We start from the raw sequence: 26,381 nt of genomic DNA, 5'->3' as shown, positions 1-26,381 counted from the left end.
CTTCCTACAGGCTTGGAAGAAATAAATACTCTATACGAAAAAAGAAAAGTAGCCACAATTAGCCTATCAACCAGAAACCAGCAGCCCACATAAAGCAAGCTTGCAGTCCTGACAAAAACCACCTCACAATGGTGCATACACCTTTCTTGGTGAGGGACAGGCAAAACCAGCTAGGATGGCTGTGGAGAACCCCACTGACCTTATGCATGGCTGGCCCATAAGCCCCGTGCAAGCTGAATTTCCTGCGCAAAACCTGTCAAAATCAGTCAACATCACTTCATCCCTGTAAAGGGGCGAAAGCATCGTAGCTAGGGATCTCTTCTATGGCCCATCACAATATTTTTAGCTTGACTTCACTGCATGAAATCATAAGTGCAGGTGTCAGCATTTGTGTAACCACCCAGCCAGATCCTTTTCCAGAGCCCAATTGTCAAGTGGCTCATGCATATTAATGACAAAAGTTACACCAGTCCGAACCTGAGGCTCCCCAGTCCCCTCTTATCTATCCACAGAGAGGGGAATGACACAGAGGCTTTTTTCCTATACCCTACAAATTTCTCAAACATTTGTTTGTGATCAAACCATTTGTTTGTTATTAAAAATACTTTAGCTAATACCCTTTTGAAGCAAGAGGAAGAAATCTGGCAAGATTGAACACTAGCAGCTGGCTGGGATAAACGGGCTACAGGAGGCAACTTGCTCTGATAAATCCTGCAATTTTTCCAGTTTTCACTGAAACATCAATTGCCACGCGTGCTCCCCTAATATCTCGTTTACAGGACAACGAGTGGAGTTTCCCCGGGATTAAGATGACCTCTGGTCTCTGTGCCTGACAGGTCTGCGGCAATGCCCCCGGGGCAGGGCTGCCAGGGCACCCAGCCCTGCTGCACTGAGGGTGCCAGCCCTGCAGCCGGGGCTCTGCCCGCCTCGAAACCTGCCCGGAGCTGCGCCCAAAACAAGGGCACAGCAAACCAGGCTCCGGTCCTCCACGCCCCAGCAGAGATTTGGAAACGGGACATTTACAACACTGCAGGTGAAGGAGGGAGGGAAGCAAAGCACCCCACTCTATTTCCATTTCACAACAGTCCTGTTAAAATGTTTTTGCTTTCATCTCTCCAGCATGTCTGGGGTGGGTAGAAGGGGATTAAAGACAGGCCGAGGGATCCACAAGGGGAAGGAGCGCCGGCAGCGAGCCCTCCCTCCTCCAGCCCGAGAGGGGCGAGCAGGAGCCGCGGCTCCCACCGGGGCACTCGGGGGTGCTCGGGGCCGGGACCCTCCCCAGCGGGGCTGCTGGCCTGGGCTGGGCTCGGCGCTGCCGAATCAAATCCGCTCGGAGGCACGGCATCCTCCGCTATTAAACAGGTCAGAAACAATCAGCTAAAACGAGCTATCGGCGAAAGAAACAAAAACCTATCTCAGTGTCTCATCTGACGTACCTTTTGTAGGTCTACCACGGCTCTCTCTGGCTGTGTTGAAAAAGCCCCATCCCTCTGTACAGCTTTGTTTTTCATCAGATTAAGGTAAACTGAATCCTCTTCACCTATTCCAAAACTGATCTTGCACAGAGACCAGACACCATGACACCAAGCTCTGCAAAATCACATTTATTACCTCCCAGTTATCTATGAGTTAAAGCAAACATTTCCTCTGTAAAAGATGCTGTTGGGGAAAGTCTCTAAAGTACAGTCAGGAATGATAGGGCCACACCTACAACCCCTTTACCCTCAGCTGGACACACTGCTATTAAATTAAAGAGAAACTATTCCATTAAGAGAATCTAAAAAGGCATGTACTTGCAGCCTGGAAAAGTTTAAGTTGCTGGAGCTGTCTGCAGGGCATTTGTGGAGTGGAAATGCTTTAGGCTGCTGCAGCTCAAGGACAGTAAGGCCAGTCTTTGTGGATGTGACACAGCCCAGATGGACATCCCTCACCTCCTAGTCTCCATGTAACACAACCTTGCAGCCAGCTGACATTTTCCAGTGTTAAAAACTGGAAACAGTGTATGTTTCCTCATTTCCCCCCCCCCCACCAAAAAAAAAAAAAATCACTATAATCTTAACTTTGGTACACAAAAATAGACCTTTTTCACACACTAAATATCTAGCCAATGCACACCAGAGGCATTTCACTTAGTTATTGTGAGCAGAGTCATATTGTAAATAGAAAAACAACTTTCTACTTCAGCTGCTCTAGATCCAGATGCTTTCTCTGTTCTGCAACACTCCAGACACTTATGATTAAAAAGAACATACCAGGTATTACAACTATTAAACTGTTAGATACAATTTACAATGGCAATAACCCTCTTGTCGTTGGTCCTTCCTAAAGTTAACCAGAAGTTTGTCAGATATTTAACAGCTCATGGAGCAAACTGATTTTGGGACTTGTTTCACATAAGTTTGGTCAGTTATTTCTTAAAATCATCAGCTTTTGGTTTAACTCAGTTTGTTCAAGAAGGCAGCAGACTGGCCTGAGTGAGGTGCCTCCCTGGCCTCCCGCTGCACCAGGAGATGCAGGGCACAGCTTTGGCATAGGGCAAGGTGGGAAAGGGTGGTAGGACTGGCCAAAAGACAGGAGGAGAACAACCATCCAGTGGTGTCCTCATTTTATAAGAAATTTAATAACTTTGCAAGTACAAACCAGGAAAGCTGACAGTGCTCATTCACTGAAAGTAATGAGGTTTGACATATTTTTCTCAAGGATCACAGGTTATAGGCTCCCCTACTCACCAAGCAAGATGTTGTCAGGGTGGATGTCTATCTTTCCCAGAAAATATGAACAATTTCAACATGTGAGAGCATGTTGAAGTCATCATAAAGTTACTGTCGTTTGTGTCCCTGCTAGGATGAGCACTGCAAATGCAAACCAGCCTGGCCTCAGGACACCCACCAGCACGGTGCAGCCCTGGGAAGGATCAGCAAAAGCTGAAGATGAGAAAATGATCAGATTAACATTTTCTCACTACATGCCCCCAAGCTGAGTGTGTTGCCTGCCACCCCTGGCTAAATTCACCCAGAATTCAGCCCCAAGCTTCCCTGGATTTTTAGTTTAGCAAAGGATCCCTGGGCTTAGCAATTCCACCAGATGATAAGAGCAGTTTACGAAAAGTCTCAGCTTTTCTGTTTCTGGAGAGCTGATAATTTAGGGCTTGACACCACGTGCAAGTCTTGCCCGAGCAGGAGCCCTGCGCGGTGTAGTCGCTTCCTGCTGCGAGGGCACGGTGGGCGTCTGGATCGGGGCTCACAGCTGACACAGGCTGCATCGGACACCGCTCCGTGCCATCAGCGCACTCCTGCAGCCATCCCTCACCAGCTAGCTCTCCCTCAGTGCCACCAGTGGTGTCAGTGTTTGAGCTGGATACTTTGGAATGATCTGGGAGGTGCCGATTTTATTATGCTAATGAAATAAGAACACAATAGTCGTCTGAAGCATGCAAGCCAGAGGCCAGGGGCAGTGCTAAAAACTTCTCCCACAGGAAAAACAGATACAAGGCTGGCTTTGAGAGTGGGCGTCTTCTACACTAACCACTGCATTGTCAGAAACCACAGCTGTCCACCACATGAGCGAGCTCAGGCAGGCCTGCCTCGGGCGTGCTGACAGGTCAGTGCCTGCAGCCTGGCGCTCCCTGCGGCACAGGGCAGCCCCTGTGCTCCGGGCTGGCAGCCCGGCACCCCCGAGGGCACCGAGCTGAGCTGGGGCACAGCTGCCCTGCCTGCCTCCCTAAAGGCAAGGGGCAGGATGGCTCCCCGGCCATTCCAAACACGGCTTTTACACACAGACGCTTCTGTTTGGCTCTTTACATGTGGCAGCTTTTACTGGTGTGTGTCTTGCAGCACAGCATCTACCTGAGTCTGCAGAGCAAACCTCCAGCTGAGCACCTGCAGGGTGCCCTGGCTGGCCCAGCTCTTGAGGTGCTGTGCATGATCCCTCTCTCGACCCGCTGTTTGCCCTGTCATGCTCTTACAGCACATGCAGAACAGCTTGGGTCTTCCAGGAGAAAAAACACACAACAAGCCATTATTAAAATTAGTTTAGTAAACAATAATCAGAGGAATAGTTAATAAGCACAGCTTTGCTGTGTTAAGTAGGAAATTAGATCCACTGCCCCATTACTATTTTGAGTGAGAAAGCAATGATGCCTTTAATTATGCATAGTCTGCTTTATTTGAACTGTGTTGGCTGTTGTGAAGGAAATAATCAATGTAAACGCCTCCTGAGGTCGCTCCTGAGGCAGCCGTGAAATGAACTAAGTGAGCAGAGCAGTGCGTATAATCATATCAAGCAAATCCCCAGGTACCAGCCTGAGAAACACACACATATGATTTATACACTCTCCACAACTCAACACTGACACCCCGAGCCATTTCAACAGCAGAGCCTGCACATTGCTCTGAATTCTTACCTACACATGACAAGTCAAATTTTTGAAACTGGAATTAATCTTGTGCATTTTAAAATTAACACAGCCTACCCTGAACTCTGTGGGAATCCTGCTTGATTAGAGATTGTGGAACTCAACTCCTGTTTAAAACCAGTTGGTATTCTAGGGACCTTAAGCAAAACTCCCCAAATAATTTCTGCACACTAAAGAGGTGTGCAGAAATCTTCAGAAGAAGTTCAACATGAAATAAAGTTTAGAACCAAACTCTACTGTAGTGAGGGGGGCAGGATTCAGGCTGGAGAAATTATCTTTTAATTTCTGCATTTATTTAATAGAGAACTTTTATTCGAATTTGTTTGCAAAGCTAATTAAATTTTTGTTTGTTGCTTTCCCCATTTTTGAGTTCAAGCAAACATTTTAATTACAAGTATCCATCTGTAGAGTTAATAGGCAGAACCTGTGTTATACCATGAAGGAGAGAACACAACAGCCAAACGAGAGTGACTGTGTAGGCTCCTTCACCAACCACCTTTTGGTGACTGAGGTGCCATGGTAGGGTCACAGCTCCCCCCAGCCCTCCCCATGTTTCACTTCTGTGGAAGCTGCACCAAGAAACTTACTTTAAAAAAAAAATAGAAAATGGAAAAAAGGGAAATTGTGTTGTGATTGAGAGGATCACAGCAGCTCGTAGGGAAACCACGGCGTCCACACGACACCCTGTAAGAGCGGCTGGAGCCTGCTGCAGTGCTGCGGGAGCCCGCCCCGCGCAGAGAGCGGCACAGAGGGCTGTGCAGCTCTCCCTGCTCTCTCAGCAGCCACGCTCCACAGAGCTGCCAGCGCCAGGAGCCCTCTGCCCCAGGTGCTCCCTCTGGGACCCTCACACCCTCCTCTCTGCTCGGCCTCCACACCCGTGCTGCCCCACGCAGAACGGAGTTCTCAGCTGTCCCACGCGAGGCCTCCTGCTCCAAAAAGCCCAGGGGGAAGATTTTGTCCTGCAGTTAAACTGCCAGGGAGTTTGTTCAGCACGGTTCCCTGACGTCCTGTCTGTGCCAGGGCGAGAACCACGTCACGGCAGCACAGAGGGTCCCCAGCACACACTGGCCCAGACATCTGCTCTGCACTGCACACGCAGGATTTCTGCAGGTCACTCGCTCGTGCTAAAGGGAGTTTGATCTTTCACTGAGACATGCACTGGCGTGAACTTCACCCTAAGGAGTTAAATCAGCTTTTGCTATGGAAACTCACATGATAAAAATAGATCCTCCTGCTCTACAGGATCTGTACTGTGTGTGATTTAAGGGCCCTCACTGAAGTACCCTGTGCAGTTTGTTTTGTTGCACAAAAATCATGTTTGTCAAAAATTCCTTTATTTCCCCAAGATTCATTTGAATAGGTGATGCTGTATTGGCCACAGAGGGAAAATAGAGCCTCTTTTTCCCAAATGTAAAACAAAAGCTTATGCTTCTTAACATTTTGTCTAGACATAAAAGTTTTAAAGAGTAAGAGCATATGGTGGTTCATAATTTTTATACAACCCATCCCTAAGCAAGCTACCATAAATCTTTTAACAGTAAGTAAGTCTGAATAGAGGTATCCAAGATCACAAAGTAGTGTGTGTTTAGTAGTTTTGTGGCTTCAGACTTTTCAAGTCTACAATCAAAACAGCTATGTCCAAAACATGCTAAAAATTTCCAACAGGAGACTAGGGGCTATTGTTTGCATTCTTTGCTGGATTTGGCTATTCAAGGCTCTTAAAATTGAAATGCTGTAATGGTGATTCTAAAAAAATATATTCACCCTCATGTTTTCTAAAAGTTGGGTAGACACAGATTTGGGTACCCGGACCCTTTTTAAAGATTATTTGAAATATTGGTGTTTGATTTTAGTTTAAAGGGTTTTTTTCAGAGGGCTGTTCTGGTCATCTGAAAAGGCACATCCAGTCACTACAGGCAGGAAAAAAGGAACTGGCATGAGCTCTGAGTGAGGGTCAAGGCAACGATGGATGGACTGTCACCTTACTACCTACAAGCAGCACTGTACATTGAGGATTTGATCTTTTTGAATAAAAGGTAGAGCATTTCCCATCCCAGCCTCATAACACGTACAGGACATGAAAGTCCTCTCTCAGCAGTTTCTGAGTGCCATGGGGGATGCTCTGGTCCCTGTGGTGCCCGTGCTCTGTGCCAGCAGGACCGGGCTCTGCCAGTGCTGCAGCCACAGAGACAGAGCTGCTTCAGGAGCTTTGGGTGGGCTCCTGTGCCGCACACAGAGCTGCAACACCCTGGAACTGCTGTCCCCTCTCTTGGAATCACTCGGGCAGACATGAACGAGGTCCGCAGAGCGGGGAGTGCTGTGGATCCCCGTCTGCCTGTGGGAGCACCCTCACAGGGCTGCCACCCCTCACCTGTGGGGCTGCACTGCCCAGGGGCACGGGGACAGTCCTCAGACTTCCCCTTCAGGCAGGACTTGAGGCTCGCACAGCCACGAGCACATGTGCACACAAATACATCTGCACGCACTCACATTTTCCAGCCCCTTAAAGAAAATAAATCGCATGAGCGTCGTGCATATTTTAAACTGATACCCTGGGGGATTTTTAGACCAAAAATGCCTTAACCAGAAAACTTCATGTTTTCCTTGCTCTCAAAAACTCAGAAGAATTCATATACAAACGATGACAAATACTTCATTCAAACAGACAGTTACTCCCAGAGCAGAGGGAAAAGGGCCAGCTCAAGTAGTTCGGATGGCTGCATGCAGCTAGGCCCTTTGCTTCAAGACCACAGGAATTGTTTATCACTGAGACTCTCCCAAGCTAATTGAAACCAGCCCTGACTTTTGAACCTGCCAGCACTAAAGAAACTTTAAGTGTTTTCTCCTACTGAGATTTGGCCTATGGGGACTGCTCATTGCTCCCTCCTCGGTCATTTTCAGTTCTTTTTATTTCCACCTTGAATGAATCCTTGAACTAAAAGATGCTTAAGCAATTCTCTGGTAAAACACTTCATTTATATGAAAATGAAATTTTGAGACCATATTGCTTATTTTGCATCTTTAAGGACATTGAATGCAAGTTTGAATTATTCATTAAGGACTCCTATTATAAAACAGTTTCAATAGTTTGGGTTTTTTTGTGGTTTACAACTTACAAATGTAACTTACACAAATGACATTTGCAGCATACAGCATGCTCTCGCTTAGGATTTTCACAAGCTCTTGTTAGCAAAGATTTAAGTAAGGAGTTTGTAAAACAGCCCAGTTAACCTGAAGCTGGTTTAACATTTTCTAAAAACAAGCTGAAAAACATTTCCATCCAAGGGCAGACGAGCCTGGTATGTGCTGTACTGGACAGGTATGCTGGCCTGCCCTATGCAAATGGGAAATGAATTTCATCCAGTATGTGTCTTCATTAGGATGCTGTTATAACAGGAACACCAGTGTCTAATGCTGCCCTCCAAAAAACCACTTTGGAAAACATTGCAACCATGATGTTCTACCGCTAACACACAATCCACAGCCTTATCATCGACAGAGAAACAGATACAGGTCACAGCACCAGATTCTGGCAGCCTGACATCCCAAGCTTGCTTCCAGCTTTCCTAATTCCCCCAGGACACTGTTTGGTGCATCACAGATTAAGTCAGGACAAGCAGGCAGGCAGCAGCACATTTATCTTCTCTGCAAACATCAGTTCCAAGTGAGATTCCACAGATAAGACAAGTTCATTCAAATTCATTCATCTGAGAATAGAAACCTAAGCCAAAACTAACACGCATTTTATGCTTATTTACAGACCACCAGAGACTAAAGGATTCACCAAGAAATTCACAGGTACCTTGTCTGCAGCAGCAGCAAAATGCCACAACTCATTCTCCTGGGAGGTTTCACCACACACCAGCCTGAAGTTCAGCCTTTTCCCACAGCTCTTCTCCTCCTGTGGTCCTGCTCCTGGTGCTGAGCTGACCTTGGTTCACGCAGCAACAAGGAGGGCTCTCTGTGCCTGGTGCTGTCTGGACAGATGATCCACCTTGGTACCACAGCAGTCAAACAGCTGCAAGCCCACAGGCCCTAAGAAACACTTGTAACGGGATCACATCAGTAACTTCTCTGCACTCTCAGACTTCAGCACATTTATCTGCCCAGAAACTCAGGGTGCCCCGAAGAACAGCACCACCCTTGTGCCTGCAGCCAGTCCAGACCTGCAGCCCAGCCCAGCCCCCAGGAAACAGCCTGGGTGGAGTTGCCATTTTCAAACTTCTGGGGAAACTGGCAGCAGGTGAAGCCAGTAATAAGGAGCTACTGCCCTCAACTGTGCCTCTTGAAACGAGAGGCACAGAGGCTCTGGGAACAGTAATAAAATGGTCAGGTGTTTGTCCCCAGGATGGTTCCAAGATGCCCTCATGATGCTCTGCTGGATCCCTTGTTTAAAGTCCCTGCAAAGATCACCTCCATCCCTGACACTTTCTGTACATGGTACATTCATTGCCTTGGTATATGGAATACAGCTGATGGCTTGGGAAAAAAGAGGTGAATAAAGTTTAAGCTTTTGTGTAGGTTGTGTCCAGAGGAAGTCTGTGCCCACGTGTTGCCAACTTATAAACAATCAGTGGCCAGGTCGTGTCATAAGTGAATAAGGTAGTGATGATGTCAATAAACAAGAGAGAATAAAGCATCATGACCTTCTGTAGAGAAAAGGACAAACACAGTGCTCTTTTTTTTGTTATCTACATTTTTCCAACCTTGCCTCTTGAATGTGCAGCTGACAGTCTGAGGACCTCACCAAAAGAGGACACAGAGCAACAGAGGACATGCCTGTCCTCATGGGAAGGACAGAGTAAACAGCATATGGCAGACAGTAGTCATAGTGCTGACACACCGTGAGATAATGTTTGGGTCTGGAGACTCTAAACACTGAGACATTTACCTGCTAACATCAGGAAGGTGAGAGGACTATGTGCCTTTGAACTCCATATGCCCTGAGACTCAGCCACTGCAGCAGGCACCGCTGGAGCAGGAGCTGGGCACACAAAAGCATCCACAGGTGTAACAGGGCTCCAGTGAGAATGGGTGCATGGGCTGGAGCCTGTGGATGCACAGGTATGGCTGAACCAGTGCAGGCCCTGTGCTCACAGTCAGGGTCCTGTCCACTCTGCTCATGGACAGCAGCACACAGGTTCAGACAAGGAGCCTCTTGGCTATCCCCCTGCTCACCTCATGAGCACCTCTCCAACAGGCTGCCAGCAGTGCTGGTGCACATCAGCAGGAGTTACAACTTCCAGGAGCTCTCCAGACCACAGAACCAGTATTTTCCACACATGCCAATACTTTCCAACTGTGGGTACTCCTTCTTGACAGGATTTGGGAATGCTTGGGGGCTTTGGATTCACTCCGGGAGCTGGAACAGCCTTGTCAGCACGGCACTGTGCCCAGGCTGAGAAATGTGGGGGTGTAAGAGTCAAGTTTATCTGGAAGTGGGACAGGGGGTACAACAGCTTGGGAAATGCTGACAGAGGCTGTTTGACGCTCAACCTGTCCTGAAGAAGCTTCAGGAATCCGGCTCAGTATCATGCAGGCATCAGCCTGGCAGGCTCACACGTGCACACCAGTTATTTCCCCCAGGACCGAAGCAGCAGCAGCAGCCTCCCATCAGCTTGTGTGTGGGAGCAGTCCTGGTGCCAGTGCTCATCCAAGTGGAGAGCCACCCCCGCTGGCACCAGGCCAGCCTGTTCAATCGCCTCCTCACCCCACGCACCCTCAGCCTCTAGGAAGGGAAGAACTTTGCACTGCACTCCTGCTCTGGCTCCACTGTGGGCACCTGTGCCAGCGCAGGGCTGCGTGTGCCACATCTCACAACGGGCAGCACACAGCCCTTCCCCTGCCAAGGGGATGGCACCTCCGTACCACATGTGAACAGTTCCACACAGACCTGAGAACAGTGCCAAGGGGCTGCTCATTCCTCCTTCGTGGGACACACATTAGTGTATGTTATCTTACAACACTGCAAAGAGCAATTAGGGCTCAGTTGCCTGGTCCTATGGAGTGGCCTTTGCCTGCAGCCTGCAGAAATGGCATTTGTGAGCTGCAAGTTTGTGGATTAGGGATGTGGGAGACATTAGCTCTCCCCTGCCCTTGAGAGGTGCACACCTTTCACCAGCCTGGAGAGCACCTTCACCCGAGCTAGGGGGTGACAGGTCCCATCTTCACCCTGCGCCACACAGATGAGTCACCGGGCGAGCACCCGGGGGCCGGTGGGACCGGGGTGCCCAGCAGCGAGGACGCTCATCTGCCCACTCGGGGCTGCCCACGGCCGTACCCAGGCTGCTGCCACGGGAGCGAGCGCTCCGGGAGCTGCCGGAGGCGGGAGAGGGGGCGCAGCACCGGCTCCTCCTCCGGCAGCGCTTTAAGAGAAGGTTTTGGCTGCCGCTGCATTTTGTGCGAAACCCGATCTTGTCAGAGTGCGCGGTGCGCTCCTGCATGCCTACCGCGGCGTCGAGCCCCGCGGGCCCGGGCGCAGCAGCGGCGGCAGCTCCGCTTGGCGAGCGCTCAGCTGGGAGCGGGCCAGCTCCGGCAGAGCGGCCGAGAGCACCCGCCGAGCGCTGTCCTGGGCCCCGGGTGCTGCCCCGGAGCCCCGGCCCCGAGACCTGGCCCGAGCCCTGGCCCCGAGCTCCGCCTCTGGAACCAACTTGGCATCTTTGGATCGGTGCTGGTTTGGGCTGAACTGCTCACTGCCACCAAAACCTGTTTCTATTAATTTAAAACTATAACACATCTTAATTATAGCTATTAAAAGCTACTCTGTATTTATACTTAATAACAGCACCTTTACTGGGGGCTTGAGAGTTCATGCTCATCTGACAGCCCTGCTCTGGGAGATCTGAGCTAGATGGAGTCGCAAAAACTTTGCACTAGTTTTGCTCTGCATCAGTCAAAGTATTGTAGATTTACACTATTGCCAGACAAAAATTTATATGTGAAAACGGGAAAATACAAATCCAACCTCTAAAAATCCCACCATAACACAATCTGAATTCAAATTCCTGGCACAAAATATTTTCTTTTAGAAATCCTTACATTTTTAAGCAAGAATCCATTCCAGCTCATGTGACTCTCGCTGGCAGCCAGCTTAGCACTGCTCCCTACTGTCAGTCCCAAACCCAACAGGAATTTACAGCCTTTCTTTCACTCAACATTGTCACTGAGCAAATTGCAGAAAAGGAACTGTGTTCCTCACCACAATTACTCTGTCTCTCTTTCGCACATTTTCCATGTTCTAACCCCAGTATTTGTACGCTGGTCATTATCCACCATAAACCACCGCACCCTGCATCCATGTGTTGCTTTAGACAACCTCTATTCCCAACTATTCCAGCATTACTAAATGCACATTGTGAGATTAATTTTGAAGAATAAACAATCATTTATTTGTTTTGCTTTTCACAAACACGTGTACAAGTAAAGCTTAATGGCCAGCCCACTTCAGAAGCAGGATGCAGAAGCATATTGAAAACAACTGCTTTAAAATAAAAAGCCAAGGGAAATGATTTCCCCGTTCCCCATTCACAGGACACACGGAGTGCTGCCCTAACATTCCTCAGCAAGGGAGTCAGGATCATGCCCCTGCCTTTGGCCTCTTGCTTCCTCACGGTGCAAGTCTGTGACTTGTCTGGAGGAGCAGAGATGGTAAGAAAAAGAGAGAAAACTGTACCCAAGGTGACAACAGAACAGCCAAATCCTCACGTCTGCCTGCTGAGCCCCACTGACACAGAGGATGCACACGGATTCACTCCAAGGGGAGATTCAGTCAGCTCCCGCCTCTTGGTGCAGCAATTGGCTAAATGTGCCTTTATCCTGCACCTACCTAAGGTCTGTGGATCAGCTAACAGGACAGTGAACCCTTTGGGCAGGAAACATAGCATCAACATTTCCTTTTTTATTTCCCCCCTCTGCAGCACTGCAATTTGGGTGTTTCAGCAGCATTCCAGCCCCTGTTCTGTACCCAGTCATCTTGTCAGGAATGCTAGCAAAGCTAAAACACAAGACAGCTAAAACACTGATTCTGAGCTGTGACTGACCCCAACTTGATAGTCCCATTTTTTTCACAGAGGATTAATTCATAAAAGATTCCACAGCTCCACCTAAAGCTCCTTCCTCTCTGAATTTCCTCACGATGCAACCCATTGAAGTTTCAGGATGGCCTTTGTTACAGCATATGCTGAGGCTTCAAATGTAAAGCAACATTCTGAAAAGGCAGCATCTGTCTGCAGGCAGGAAACCCCTTTTGTTGCCATATTGAACTCTTACACATAGAGAGGGATGCAGTGCAAGCAGTAAACTCTTGATCTTCTCTCGAAAGTCTCTACTTTCACTTATCAGCCTGACATCTCACAGTGGGGCCACCTGAGCAGACGATGGGGCTGGCTCCAGGGCTCGCAGACTGGAACCAGACCTCCGAGGGATGGAGGTGGCCAGCTCCCTGGGACCCTCCAACACAGTTCAAAGTGACATGTTTCAAACAGCCCTCTCCTCCGTACCCCATGGCCTTCAAAGCACAAGCAGCTTTATTGCCTGGAGCAGGGTGAGGATCCGCTGGGGATGTGCGGCGGTGGCTGAGCCAGGGCGAGAGCGGCTCGGCAGGGACCTCTGCATCCTGTGCTCCCAGGGCTGTTTGTAAACGAGTTTAAAGCGACTCCACTCTTTGATTTCTGACATCCTATTTCTGCCAGATCTTTGCAGTTCTCTGTCAGAGCTCACACACAAAGAATTTTGAGCAGAAATACAGTAAACTCCCATTAAAAAGAAAAAAAAAAAGTTGAATAAATAGATAAATAAATAAAAGCTTCCCAGCAATTGGACTCTGAAGTTCAGGAAGAAACTTCTCTGAAGTAGAAAATGAGTTAACACATAATTAGGGGTTTTCCCAAAGAGACTGAATAATTTATGGAAAGTTACTGACATGTTCCTGACATGTTTGGTCCGGTTACACCTTTGCACAATATTAGGCTGTGACATCACAGCACCAAAAGACAGTGTTTTCAAAAAAATCAGTTATTGTCAAGAAAACAGAGCAGAAGCTACAGAAACTGCTAAACTTAGACCATTTTCCTAAATCACTATTTTATAAGGGGAAAAGGAAAACATTCCTAGCTGTGTGCAATGTGTGCAGAAGTCACAGGATCCTACTTGTAACAACTTTCCTTCCTTGTCACAGCTCAAATTAATGGCACTTGGGAGGCAATGAGCAGAACTGGACTGCTCTGCCCAGCTCCTCCAGCAATTTCTGACACAAACTGTTCCTAGAGCAGAGACCTACTCACCACTGGCCAAAGAGTCACTCTGTAACCAAATAGAGAGATTTTCCAATACTGATAAATGGATTAATGGACCTTATATTTTGCAGAGACCTGCAGGAAAACAACTGTCCTCAAACAATGTGAGGGTGCAGCTCTGTGTGAAGACACAGACACTGTTTATCTAATGGCTGGAAAGTTTACAAGAAAACAGCAAACTTCGTGCTGTGGTTGTTGAACTGAAGTAGTACTTTACTAGAACCAGGTTTTTTCGGTAATTTTGCGGTTGTAACAACTATTTTCTTTACATACTGCTATAGAAAAGGGACTCTTTTTAACTTAATTGAAGACACTATCAAGAATAAATATACTGGGGCTTTTAATAAAAACAGTATGAGGGGAACATTCAAAGCTAAATAATCAGAAGCAATTTGTGTTCATGAGCAGAATGATGTGTCATTTTTTTTCCTTGCAATGCTCTGTACTGGATCAGTTTTGAGACTGTGGCAAACTTTAAACCTATCTTAAAATAATGAACAGCAGTGAGGGTTGAAGATAGTTTGAAAAATACACTGGAAAGAGAAAACATATGCCACAGAGTGTGGTGCAAAAGTCATATTTCATGCATGACTTTAGAGAATGTTAATAAGGATTAGAACCATACTTCAGCAGAATAACAATCAGTCAGAGAAGTGTAATTAATTTTTCTTTAGATCTCTGTTAGACAAAAATACAGGAGAGATAGTAAAGTTGCCGATAGAGTTTGATCCAATGAAGAAATACAGCCCTTAAATACTTGTTGCAATTGTACACTGTAACTGCAGTGCAGTACATGACTCATTTGCTTTATAGTTGTTGATTTTATAATATTATGAATCCAAAAATATTTTAAAATTCAATTTTTTTTTGCTTTGGCCAATAAATGTGATTAAGATAATACATCCAAAAACATATGTACGCTGTGTATGTGAGACATATGGAAAGCAGATGTGTTCTTCATTTACATATGATCTAAAAAAATCAGCTGATTACCAGAGATGGTACTTTGTGGGGCTGTTTTAGAGGCAGAAGCATTGTTGCTAGCTCAGCACCATTTTAAAGTAGACAGCTTGCTTCTCTTGTGCCTGAAACCCCAAAGTCAATGCAGCAGATTGCATCCCTGGAACAGTGATCATTTGGCTTCACACAGAACAGCCCAGAAATGGAAAACCAAGGTCATTTGTTTCTAAACACGATTGTTATTGAAAGCCTCTTTTTAATATCTTAAGTGCATGTTCCAGCATATGCTTACAAAACTCCAGTTCTGCCTGTAACAATGCTCCTTCAACCATAATGACAATAAAGGCCATGCTCAGATTCCATCGTAAGCCCAATGCAGAATGCCAAAGTCAAAAGGCAAAATTGTGTCTGTCCCACTGGTGGGGAACCACACTGAGGTGGCAGCCACCTCTCCAAAATCACAAAATAAATTTCATCACAATCACAGATCATGGACGTGGCTTTTTAATCAAACCCCCTGTGATAGAAGTTCTCTGGGGGCCAAGTTCTGGTTTCATTTTTTTAGCTATAGCCAATAAGAAAACAGTAACTTACCATCAGATACAAAAGGCCCAAAAAACTTGGCTCTTGATAGCAAACACAACCAAGAAGGCATGTTTCCATTCCAGTTAGCATCAGAAGGCAAAGCTGGGCTGCAAAGGGGAGCCCCAGAAATAAGCAGTTCCTAAAATTTTTAAAGCAAAACATTATCTAGTCTTTTCCTCAGCAGAGGTGGTTCAAATGGCAGGGGAGACTGCTGGAGCAATGAGACAGCTTTTCCAGAGCTCAGGCTAATTGAACGCACCACTGATAAATAAACACATTTTTTTCAGGCAGGCGTTTCTCACAGTTAGGAAATTCTCACTCTGCTGCCAGGCTCCAGCTTGGCAGCGTCCGGGGCAATTGTTCCAGCCAGAGTGGCCTTCGCAGCAGTGCCAGGGCGCAAAGCTGCTGCTGCTGCCCAGCCCTGCCTGCTCGGGGGCCCCAGCAGCTCTGGCTGACTTCACCACCCCCTGCACCATCCCCTCCTGCACTGGGTGCAGGGCACACCCTCCTCCAGCAAGAAAAATGTCAGGGAGACCTTGAAGAGCCTCTGCACTCCCCCAAGCCAACAGGCAGCTGTCTTTTTTTTGTGAAACAACCAAACAGACAAACAAACAAACACCCAGTATTTTAAATTCTGTATCCTATTTTCTCACTGCAGATGTATTTGGAGATTTGCTGCGGCAGCAGTGGCTGCAGCACACCCAGTGAGGTGAGCCCAGCCCCAGCCCCACTGCTCAGTACCCTGGCAGCAGCACAGGATGGGGCTTTCCCCCATGGCACCAGCAAAAGGTGCCCACTGTCACTTCCAGCTGTGCTGGGACCGACTGCTGAGAGCGTGAGGTGCTTGCACCCACGCCTACCTTGGTGCTCAGGGTGGTCTCTCAGGCATCTCACTGTGATTCCTGCCTGGGAATAAAGCCATCCCCAGGCCCTGTGGTGGCTCTGGTCCCTAAGCCCTGCACTGGGCTGGCAGGGCTGGCAGCGCACACAGCCCAGCCCCACCAGCGCTGCTCTGGGTGCTCCTGCCCCTGCACCACCCACGGGGCAGAGCAGTAACTCACTTCCCAGAGGGAAATTAAAATCCCACCCTGCTCATCAGAATTACCTAGTGCAATAAGCACCAAGATTCTTCCATTATAGACCCCTAAAAATGTAATCCTGAGAGATGTGATAACATTATACCAAGGAAAAAGGGCAGAGAAGACCCCAGCCCAGAGGCTGTTAGGGGCATTTTCTCATCTTCCTAAGAGACCTCATGATCTGAAACATCTGCATTGTCTTACACTGGTCATCAAGACCCACTGTCCCTCTGAACTCCAAATGTTTCTCTTCTCTGCTGCTTGATGCCTCCCTGGGTCACAGGACCTGGCTCACAAATCATTTCAGCCTTCAGAGGGGGCTGAGAGTAAGGCAGGGAGTCTCTGAAATTCAATCCCCAAAGGGGGTTTTCTGTTGGCTTTTTTTTTTTTGGTCCAAACAAACGTTATTTTTCTTTAAATGAGAATGCTGTAGCATCGAGTGCTGGTAATGTAGGAACACCAGTGCAAACTCACTGTGGGTGGATGTTTTTTCCCTGTTTACTGATCCTCTTGCTCAGAGAAGGACAGGACATGTCAAGGAAAGCAAGAGGAGCTGTTCTGTGTAGTGTCAGGGCACACAGTGAGGCTTGGTTCCCTCTGGAAGGTGCAGAACATGTTTATTTCCTATACCTTTCTGCAACAGATGTGTTCAGTGTTAGGGCAGGATGCCCCAAACTGGCACCACAGCTGGCGGAGCTCCGAGGGGAGTGGTGAGCAGCCCTCACGGTCAAACTTGGGATACTAACAGGATCTCAGATGCTTTCTGAAGTCCCCTTCTCTGACATACACACAGCTTCATACCACATCACTTCTGCTTGCATTTAACACTTCATATCTGTTAAACACTCCGGGATTTCAGTAAGGCTTTTCCCAATGTTTTGATTCCCTTTGGGGTTTTACTGAACCTTCTCCCCAAGCTCACCCTGCCATCACACAGTCTGCTCAATTCACCTATCAGTTAATTGACCCGAGAAGTTTACAGACATTGATGGACTGTACCAGCCTCGCAGATTTCCAGAGTACATAAGGCTCTGTTCAGCAGAGCTCCTCCAGCCCTGTCCGTGCTGTGGGGCCACAGCAAACTGACACCAGATTGCGCTCCCAAGATCCCAGCAGAGCTGGCTGTTCAAAGCAAACATGCTCTGCTGCAGGAAAGCCGCAGCCTTGCAGGTTCCTTCGCGTGCTGCTTTTTAAAAATGAGATTCTGTGTATGCTCCCTTTCACACTTCACATTGGCAGCTGCTGGTGCTTACCGTGGAAAAACAAACAGAGGCAAAGCAGCAGCGAATGGCTCCGCACACCCCAGACATGGGAACGTTCCCATCCCGGCTCCTGGGGCAGCCTGGTCCTAAGGAGACATGGGAAGAAATTGTGTGTCGCAGGGATAAGCGTGCCTGGGACAGGCCCCAGCCTGCAGGAACCCCAGACAGGTCCTTCTGCAAAGGACTTTGATATCTGCTGGAGCAAAGTGCCACAAGAGAGGAAGCATCTGCCCAGGATGGGATGTGAGCACCCACCGGGGAGCACGAGGTCGCCAGGAGCCAGGGTGGGGGACAGGGAGGAGAAAGGGGAATTCCTGAAGGATGATTTCTTAAAACATTTAATTAGCACTGACTTTTTACATCTAAAATTACTTTTAAAATGTGCATAGAGATGAAAAATACGGAGGAGCTGGACACGCCTTCTCAAATGAGCACTGGTGAGTATTGCTGACAGGACCAGCTTGTAGCAGATGAGCTGGAGGAAGTTTGATGCAGTTTCTCTGCCAGTGGTGCCAGGTTGGATGAAAAGAAAAATATCTTAAAACTTTCCCATTCCATTGCTTTTGATTACAACTTGAAAAAATACTTCATGCAAGGAAAGAAGTAATTAATTGGACTATGCCCCAGAATGGAGCATTCTTTCAAAATTTCCCAGACTTCTCTTTCAAGAATTACAGCAACCAGTATAAACTTCACAAATCCACTGAGGAGGCAACTCTTCAAATACCTGTGGTTTCCCACATTTTCCAAGGAAAACAAAAAGATTTATAGTTTCTCATGTTAAATCTGAGGGGCTAAACTTTGAAAGATGTACTTGCCCACCTGCTGCACATGTATTAGTTCTAGCTGAAAAGAAGTCAATAAAAATGGAGAAAGAAGAATTTGCAGAGCTGGTTAAGGTAATAAGATTTGTTTCAGAGCATCTGATCTTTAGACTAACAGACTTCCAAACAGTTGGACAAGTAAATAAAGCACCACAGGGAACCGCTATTTGCAATAGGTTACCGCAGGGATACGCACAAAGGAATTCCTGCAACTAAGAAGGAGCTGGAGCTATGAAACTTATAATACCAGCACTGGGATCGATTGCTGACTTCTACAACATTGATCCTGTGCATCTGAAAAGATAGGGGGTTTAGTTCCACTTACTCTTTTGCCTGGGTGCAAAGTTTGAAGAAGCTCAGGGAGACATTTCTCTACATGGTCTTACAACACAAAAGGAAGTACTTCCTTTAAAGGTCTTACGTTCTTCAGAGAAATAAAAGCAGACTATAAACAAAATCAGATAGCCTGTAAATCGTCCTGCCACGTCTCGGGGATTCTCGTGCCCTGCAGACACAGTTTGCCCTGGCAGCAGCGCGCAGGGTGCAGGGCAGTGCTGGGCAGGACGCGCCAGCCCCGGCACACCGGCGAACAAAGCGGCCCATGTCCCATGTCCACCCAGCACCAAGGGGGTGGAGGTGACACTGTTGTAAGATGCCATCTGATCAGAACTTCTTTTCTGTGCCTGACATGAATAAGGGGATTAGGACGGAGAGTTTCCGTGAGCTCACTCTATCGGACAAAAGGCCCCGAGGTTTAGTGTCACACTGCCTGATAAAAGTACAGGAGGCTGTCAATCACAGGCTCCTAGGTACTTGTGTCAGTGACATAATCTTATTAGAAGATAAACCAGCAAAATCCTTTTCATGATGAAACGTTACATTTAATTGCTCCTTGGCTTTTCTGCTTTTTCTCTTATTCATTTGTCCATTTAACTTTTTTAATGTTTGCTATTTCAAGAATATAACAGCATACGGATGCCAGCCATCCCCACTAGAGCCACGCTTCGAATACATGAACAACCAAGGGTGCTGAGGGATGGTGGTGTCTGGGCAGGAACAGCACCGGTTGTGATCGTTTAAACAGAAGGTCAAAAGAGTTACTGAATTAATTAGCACAAGTGCTTATGCACAGGGATAAAGTTAAATGTTTTGTCACTTGATTTAATACCAAAGAAAGCTGACAAAAAGAATAAAACATGGTAAAGCTCAGTCTCTGTACAACAAAGGGACTTTTAACCTCCTCTTACAGGAGCAAATCCATATTAGCCTCAGTAATGTGACTGTTTTGCTTTCAGATTGCTTCTTTTCAGTTTCACAAACAGGCAGCTGATGCTGAGAGCATGAATCACCTGAGAATGAATCAGGAGAAACTCCACGGAGCCAGGAGGGACAGGTCAGGGAGCGTGGGTGTCTGCACCCCCGTGCGCCCTCCGCAGCCTCCAGGCCCCCCATGCTGTGCTGAGGGCTCGGCCAGGAGCAGCCCAGGCTCAGCCTGCGTCCCACAGGCCAGGGTGGCCAGAGCAGCCCTGGCACCACAGCACTCCCCAGCCCGAGGAGGGCTTGAGAGGACACCCACAGGGTCTGCACAGGACTCACTTCTCCGAGAGAGGAGGAGGACAGGACAGGACAGGACAGGACAGGACAGGGCAGGAGGGGACAGGGCAGACCTTGAAGGCTGGAGCAGAGGAGGAGGCTGCACTGCTGCTGTCCCTGGCCACAGCAGCCGCGTCACCTGTGTGGCCGTGCAGCCACGGCGTGAGCCTACACGTGTGTGTCTGCCCTGAACAACAGGAGCAGCCAATGGATGTGAAATTCCACCTGGGCATGAGAAGAGCTCCCTTACTGCGCGGGTGAGCAGGCACTGGAGCAGATTGCCCAGGCAGAGCCTGGGGTCTCCTGAAGATATTCCAGAACTATCTGGATGCAATCCTGCACCATGTGCTCTGGGATGACCCTGCTGGAGCGGGGAGGTTGGACCAGGGGACCCCCATGGTCCTCTCCTGCCTTACCCATCCCGTGAACAGCCAAACCCTTGCCAGTACAGGTTTCTGTGCCCCAGACTGCCCCAGAAAGTGCCCTGGGAAGTAAATGATCGCCTACCACACAGCCTGGGCACCTGAAGGCACCCAGCTCTTCAACCAGCTGTGCGTGCAACTTTTCCTTGTAAATTGCACTCGAGGAGATTGAGTAAAATTGGCCAGCTACAAAATGTGAGAGCACAGCCCAAGCCAGAAGCTTTGATTCTCAAAATACAGATTTTTAAAGCATCATATAATTGTTACAATTAATACACAACAAACATATTGTCAGCAAACAACTAGTGCCATTTAGTAGTATGGAGTTCCACTAAAATAAGCTTTATACAAAGCACCTGAGTGTCCATGTTATCCAAACGATTTAGCTCCACAAATGTGAAATGTTCAAAGAAAAAAATGAATTCCATTCATTTTATACATACTGTTCTTTATTTTATCCAAGTGCCTGTTGAACTGAAAACAAACTAGCACTGGGATCTGAACTGCTTTGAGAAATTAAATGTGTAACTCTCTCCAACAACTCAGATGATTATAAAGGAAATAAGTCCTCCAGAGTTCTAGAAAACCACATTTTCATTTAAGGACTAACAAAAAAATATCTGACAAATGCCTTAATACTTTGCTTGTTCAGTGAAAGTTCACATGAAAAATTGTATGAGAAGGATCAGAGTGGCTGATGGCAGAACATAAACAGCTTAAAAATGTGACTTAACATTGGTTAAATCAGTGGTAGTTGATGATTTAGTGAAGAGACAATTGTTGCCTTACTGTGGTACTGGTCACATGTCACTGGCATTCCACAAATACTCTGCCAGTAGAAATCCAACTCCAGCTTTTGGCAGGGCAATTTCAAAACAGTGCAGCATATTATAAATTAATTATCTTACTTGCTGTTTTCTCCCAAAACAACAGTTTCTATATTACGGATATTTACAAAACCCTTTGTTACATTTTTGAATATTTAACCACATTTCATACCTGTCAGTTCTATGTTCGACTCTAGAGACTCCCATTAGTACACCCAAAAGCCTATCAAAAAATCTGCATACAGGTTATTTGCTTAGCACCCAAACTCCTCTGACGTTTTTTCTGAAATCAACAGGAGATGTAGAACAAGTTCAGCCCCTCTCAGCACCAGCCCTGGTCACCCCCATTTCACAGCTGCAGGGTGACCCCTGGAATCAAACTCCTACAAATGAGCCTTTCAAAGGGTTTGAAGCAGCAGTGAGGGAAGAACCATGGGTGAGCTCAGTGCAGAAATTTATTTTTACTGATTGAACTTAAGCAAATCCAAGGAACAATTAGGAAGTGCTGTCAACTAAAGCCTGAAATCTAAGCAAGTCGCCATTCAAAGCACAGTAGGCCCTTATAAACAGTTAATCCACGCAGCTGCAGTAGTTAAAGCAAACACACTGCCCTTCACTGCGCCATCAATTACACCTTCCCAGAAAAAATTACACAAACTTTGTAGGATTTTTCAGAGAGAAGATGGATTCTTTTGGAGACTTGAGGTCAAGGCTGGACTGTTTAAAGTATATTATTAACAAATAAACATTTATTGCAAAAAAACCCTATAGGCCTTTGGGGAGGAAAATAGTGTTATTTTTGGCATCAAATGACACAAGCCATTTATGACATGAATGGCTATCACCAACAGACTGATGAAATGGCAAATGTCTCCCACTTAACTTCCCTTGGCTTCCTGAATAAACTTTTTCAAACACTTTTTTCCTTCTGAAATGGCAATAAACTCCATGTAATTTTGGTTTTCTCTCTGTTATAGCTATTTCAAGATCTGTAGGTGGAAAGGGTTGAAGGTACTTCCAGATGGAAGCTGAAGACTCCCCAAAGACTGGTAAGGTGATGAAAATCACATTGTTGAGATCCGGGGCTGTGGATTGCCCTTGTTTGTGTGTGTTCCTGCCTGAGTGACAATGTCCAATTAGCTTTTGAATGGTTGGGTGAAAAACCTGAGGTTTAATTGTGGCATCCAACAAACTGAACATTACAAAATTGAATATATCCGCTACACACTCAGACAAAACCCTGCCAAAGCATGAGCTGATTTTTTTAAAGAAAAAAGCCACAGATGGGACAGCCTTCAATTACTCAAGACAAGCAGTGTCCAAGGGACATGCGTGAAGCCAAGATGGTGCACTTGCCTTGGGCCCGTTTTCCAGCCTTCCTGTAGGACACATTGGCCGAGTGAGCCCCACTGCTGCTGGCACTCCATGCAGGCACCCTGGGGCCAGCCTGGAGTGCAGTGGGACCACAGAGCACCCACACTGGCTTTGCCAGAAGGATGCTGCCAGCACTGCATCACCCAGCCCTCCCCTCTGTGGGGAACAGCAGCAGGATGGGAAGGACGCTGCGCTGGGGCAAGACTGTGCTCCCTGTAATTGCTCTGGAATCCCCGGGGATTCTCACACATAAAATTAATGCAGGCGCCATCACGACTAATTTATTCTACGCTCAGAGAGCCATGCTGGGAACCAGCCCCGGCACAGGCTGTGAGATCCAGGGAGCCGGGGGGAGCTGGACACCCTGGGGAGCCGCTCCCTGCAGCCCAGGACACCCCCACAGGACCTCAGCCACCCCACAAAGGTCATGGGTGCCCCTGCAGCCCCAGTGCAAGACATGAAGGAAACCTGCTGCTGAAATACAAACTCTGCCTCCTCCGTGGAACTTTTTTCCACAGCAGCTCCGGCCAGGAGCAGCCAGGGCTCAGCGGGAATCCCTGGTAGTAGGATCCGCCTGCTCCTCCATTACCAAAGGAGCTGTCAGTGCTATTAACACTTTCTGCTCTCATCAGCTAAATCACTTGTTTTTTTGCAGCTCCAAGCAGTGAGCCTGGCAGGCTCAAATGAATGATGCCATGCAGAGATCGCATTGCTGCAAGATTACACTGCCATTTCTTCCCTCAAATTGTTTTACTCCATTTGTATTTTTGCACTGTTTGCACACTTAACAATAACCAGCCTCACTGCTGGTGCTAACGTTCATGCAGGGTCCCACCACACTTTCCATATCGACTCCAGTGCGAGTGGGACTGACTCCACAGGGTCAAATCCATAGGGGAAATTTTCTAATTGCCAGGTGAAGCCCATGCCAAGATCCAACTGTGAAGACATCTCATGATGTTAAACTGCAACTTCTGCTTAGGGCGGGTGAGAAGCTTAGGCCTGTGAAAAGGCCCAAAAACTGCAGTGAGCAGCTCCACGGAGCCCTCACCCGCCACTTGCTGTCAGGTAAGCTGACATTGCATGGCACTGCAAGCTGCTGCACGCCAGGGCAATTGGCTGCACTGGCACTGCTGGGAGCAGGGATCTGCTGGCTCAAGCCCCTGCCCGGGGCCTGCCGAGTGGCAGTGCCAGTCCCCTGTGCAGGGAATGTCCCCAGCTGCTGGGGAATGCACCGCCAGCCCCACGAGCGCTCGAGGAGATGGCAGGGCTGGCTCGAGCCTGCACGTACACACAAACGTTCACAGAACAGATATTTAGTCTGCAAACCATGATTATTAACAGTGGGGTGGAGGGGGGGGAGGCTCAGCTCTTCCTCTTCTGGAAAGGCAGAAATGCTGGAAGAGCAGCAGACCCACCTGCCCAGGTAACCCACATGACCCCACCCCACCCAGGCAGGGAGCACCAGCTTGCTCCCCCGTGCCAGCTGCCCTCCAGCAACCACAGCCCGTGGCTCTGGACCCTTGTGAGCTGCCAGCCACACCACCACAGCTCCGTATCTGAACACTCATCCTGCCAGGATCTCACAGGTCACATCCCATTGTTTGGGGGCTCGGTGTTCGGGGAGAACTTGGCCTTTCTCAGTGAGGATCTTTGGCAGGTATGGTGCCACCCCCAAGGGCCCAGTCCCACAGAGCTGCCAGACCTCGGCTCCAGCTGCTCGAGCAGAGCCAGCACCCTGTGAGCTCCTCTGCTGGGGACTGCAGAGCTGTGCCCATCAAATGTCCCCATCCACAGGCTGACCACACGTGCTCCCTCACTGACACACAAGGAATGCACCAGAGCCAGCCTCTAAGAGCGGGGGTGCTTCTCTCTATCAGGCTGTAACTAAAAATGCTTTAAAACTGCATTTGTAGTTTCTTCTGCAAATTCCAGCTTGCCTGCTCCCTATCATAATACTAACATGATGAAAGTAACAACTGCAAAAAAAATACTGATGTAGACAATAATTCTTTGTTTGGTTTTGTTTTGTTTTTGTCATCAGTGAATGGTGATTCAGGTTACACCAAGGAACAAGCATGTGAGAGTAAACTTCCTGACAGCTACCAGGAGGATTTGGTCCTCAGCATGTGTACATAAATCCCATCAGCTCTTACTGGGAGAGTGCACGTGCACTCTTGTACATTATAAATAAAACACTGATTGCAGTAAAATCAAGAGCCAAATTCCCTCCTTTGATGAGCAAGGATGGCTCTCACTGAAGCCAATAGGAATTGCATGTTCACAAGTTCATGTCAATGTTTGCAGAGGAAAATTTTGTGCATATTAAAGAAAATATTATGTTTTGGAAGCAAAGAAATGACCTCCATAACAAGTGTTCTATTTGCCTGTTACAGAAGAATCAGAGCACAAACACCTAACAAGTCACAAAGAAATCTGCTGTATTTTTTTATGCTGATATCAAGGGTATTTATTCAATTTGTGCTGCAGCAGTTCTGCTGTGTCTGTGAGGAAGATCGCTGTAAAATTTCAAACCCAGGAAAACAACGAACTGAAATTAGTCATGTTAACAATCCCTTCACTGTAATACAATCTCAGAAAAGTCTACTTGTTGGCTGCCCACAGGCAAATAGTTTTTGAAAGGTAAAACCCCCTCCCATTCTGTGAGAGTGAGGTGATGAGCCATGCGCAGGTGGTCCAGGCTGGGCTGCTGGTGCAGTCAGACCCTGCGTGCCTGCTGACCTCAGCTCTGCACCCTCCGGAGACTGCAGACGCTTGTGGTCACTACAAATATTTCATTTTAAGGGTTTTGCTTCAAAACAAGCTGCATTAGAAGCGCACACCATAGGGCACGTGGTGTTTTGTTTGTGAGGCACGCTCAGCACACGAACAAGGGCCGTGGCAGCACACTTATCTGGGGTAGCGCTGCTCGGGTAAGAGGAGACAACAGTTACCAGTAATTTGTTTTTTAACAAGCAGAGCCTATGTTGCAAAATGGCTGTTTGGAGAGCAGCCTGCTGGGGCCCAGGGCAGGAGCCCTCTCCTCCCGCCGTGCTGCTGGGGCCAGGGGCTGGCTCTGGGCTCGGGGCTCGGCAGCCGCGGCCGCTCCTGGTGTGGCCAGAGAAACTGCAGGTATGCTGAGGAGCGAGGCAAGGCTAAGGCACGACTGCTTCTAAGGAGTGTGAGTCTAGCTAAAGCAAGTCCAGGAATGTAAAGTAAACGTAAGTTGATATGTAAAAGTATTTTTTTTAAAAAAAGGAAAAAAGTTGAGTATCTGTCTCAATTTTGTATTGAATTCAAAGAGGCTTCTAAAACCAGTGAATAATTTGCCTGAACAAGACACTGAAGATTCAGATCTATATTAGCATGCATGTTAGAAATACTAACACTGCATTTCAAATAAAAATTCAGGCTCATTTTACCTTATGAGTATTTTCATCTTTTTTCTCTTTAATACATTCTCCCCGCAGACTCAGAAGTCTAGCTTGACTTTCACCATTTATTTTAAGTTAGATGTGAAGCTGTTAATGTATTTTTTTTACTTAGTTACTAATAGAGAAAAGTGATGTCTCTTTCCCAAATGTAAACAGTGCTGTTAATGCTCTACTGCTGCAAAATGAGGTTATCTGCCTGTTACATTTCATAAAATACCATAACTCAGAAAACACCTCTGCTTGCTAAATAAATTCTAATACTTTTTTATCAAAAAGATCAGTTTTCATTCATAGCTTGGCTATACCAAACCACA

The 26,381-nt window shown here is 47.4% G+C and overlaps 1 protein-coding gene across 3 annotated transcripts in view; it reads right to left on the bottom strand.

The window, feature by feature from the left end:
- Window positions 1-26,381, bottom strand: part of LMX1B (LIM homeobox transcription factor 1 beta) — an 80,375-nt gene that overhangs the window by 47,031 nt on the left and 6,963 nt on the right. The window lies entirely within an intron of this gene.

Source organism: Molothrus aeneus, chromosome 19 (assembly GCF_037042795.1).
Source record: "Molothrus aeneus isolate 106 chromosome 19, BPBGC_Maene_1.0, whole genome shotgun sequence".
NCBI lineage: Eukaryota > Metazoa > Chordata > Aves > Passeriformes > Icteridae > Molothrus > Molothrus aeneus.
The sequence above is the reverse complement of the archived record's forward strand: the minus strand, read 5'-3'. Positions and strand labels throughout refer to the sequence as shown.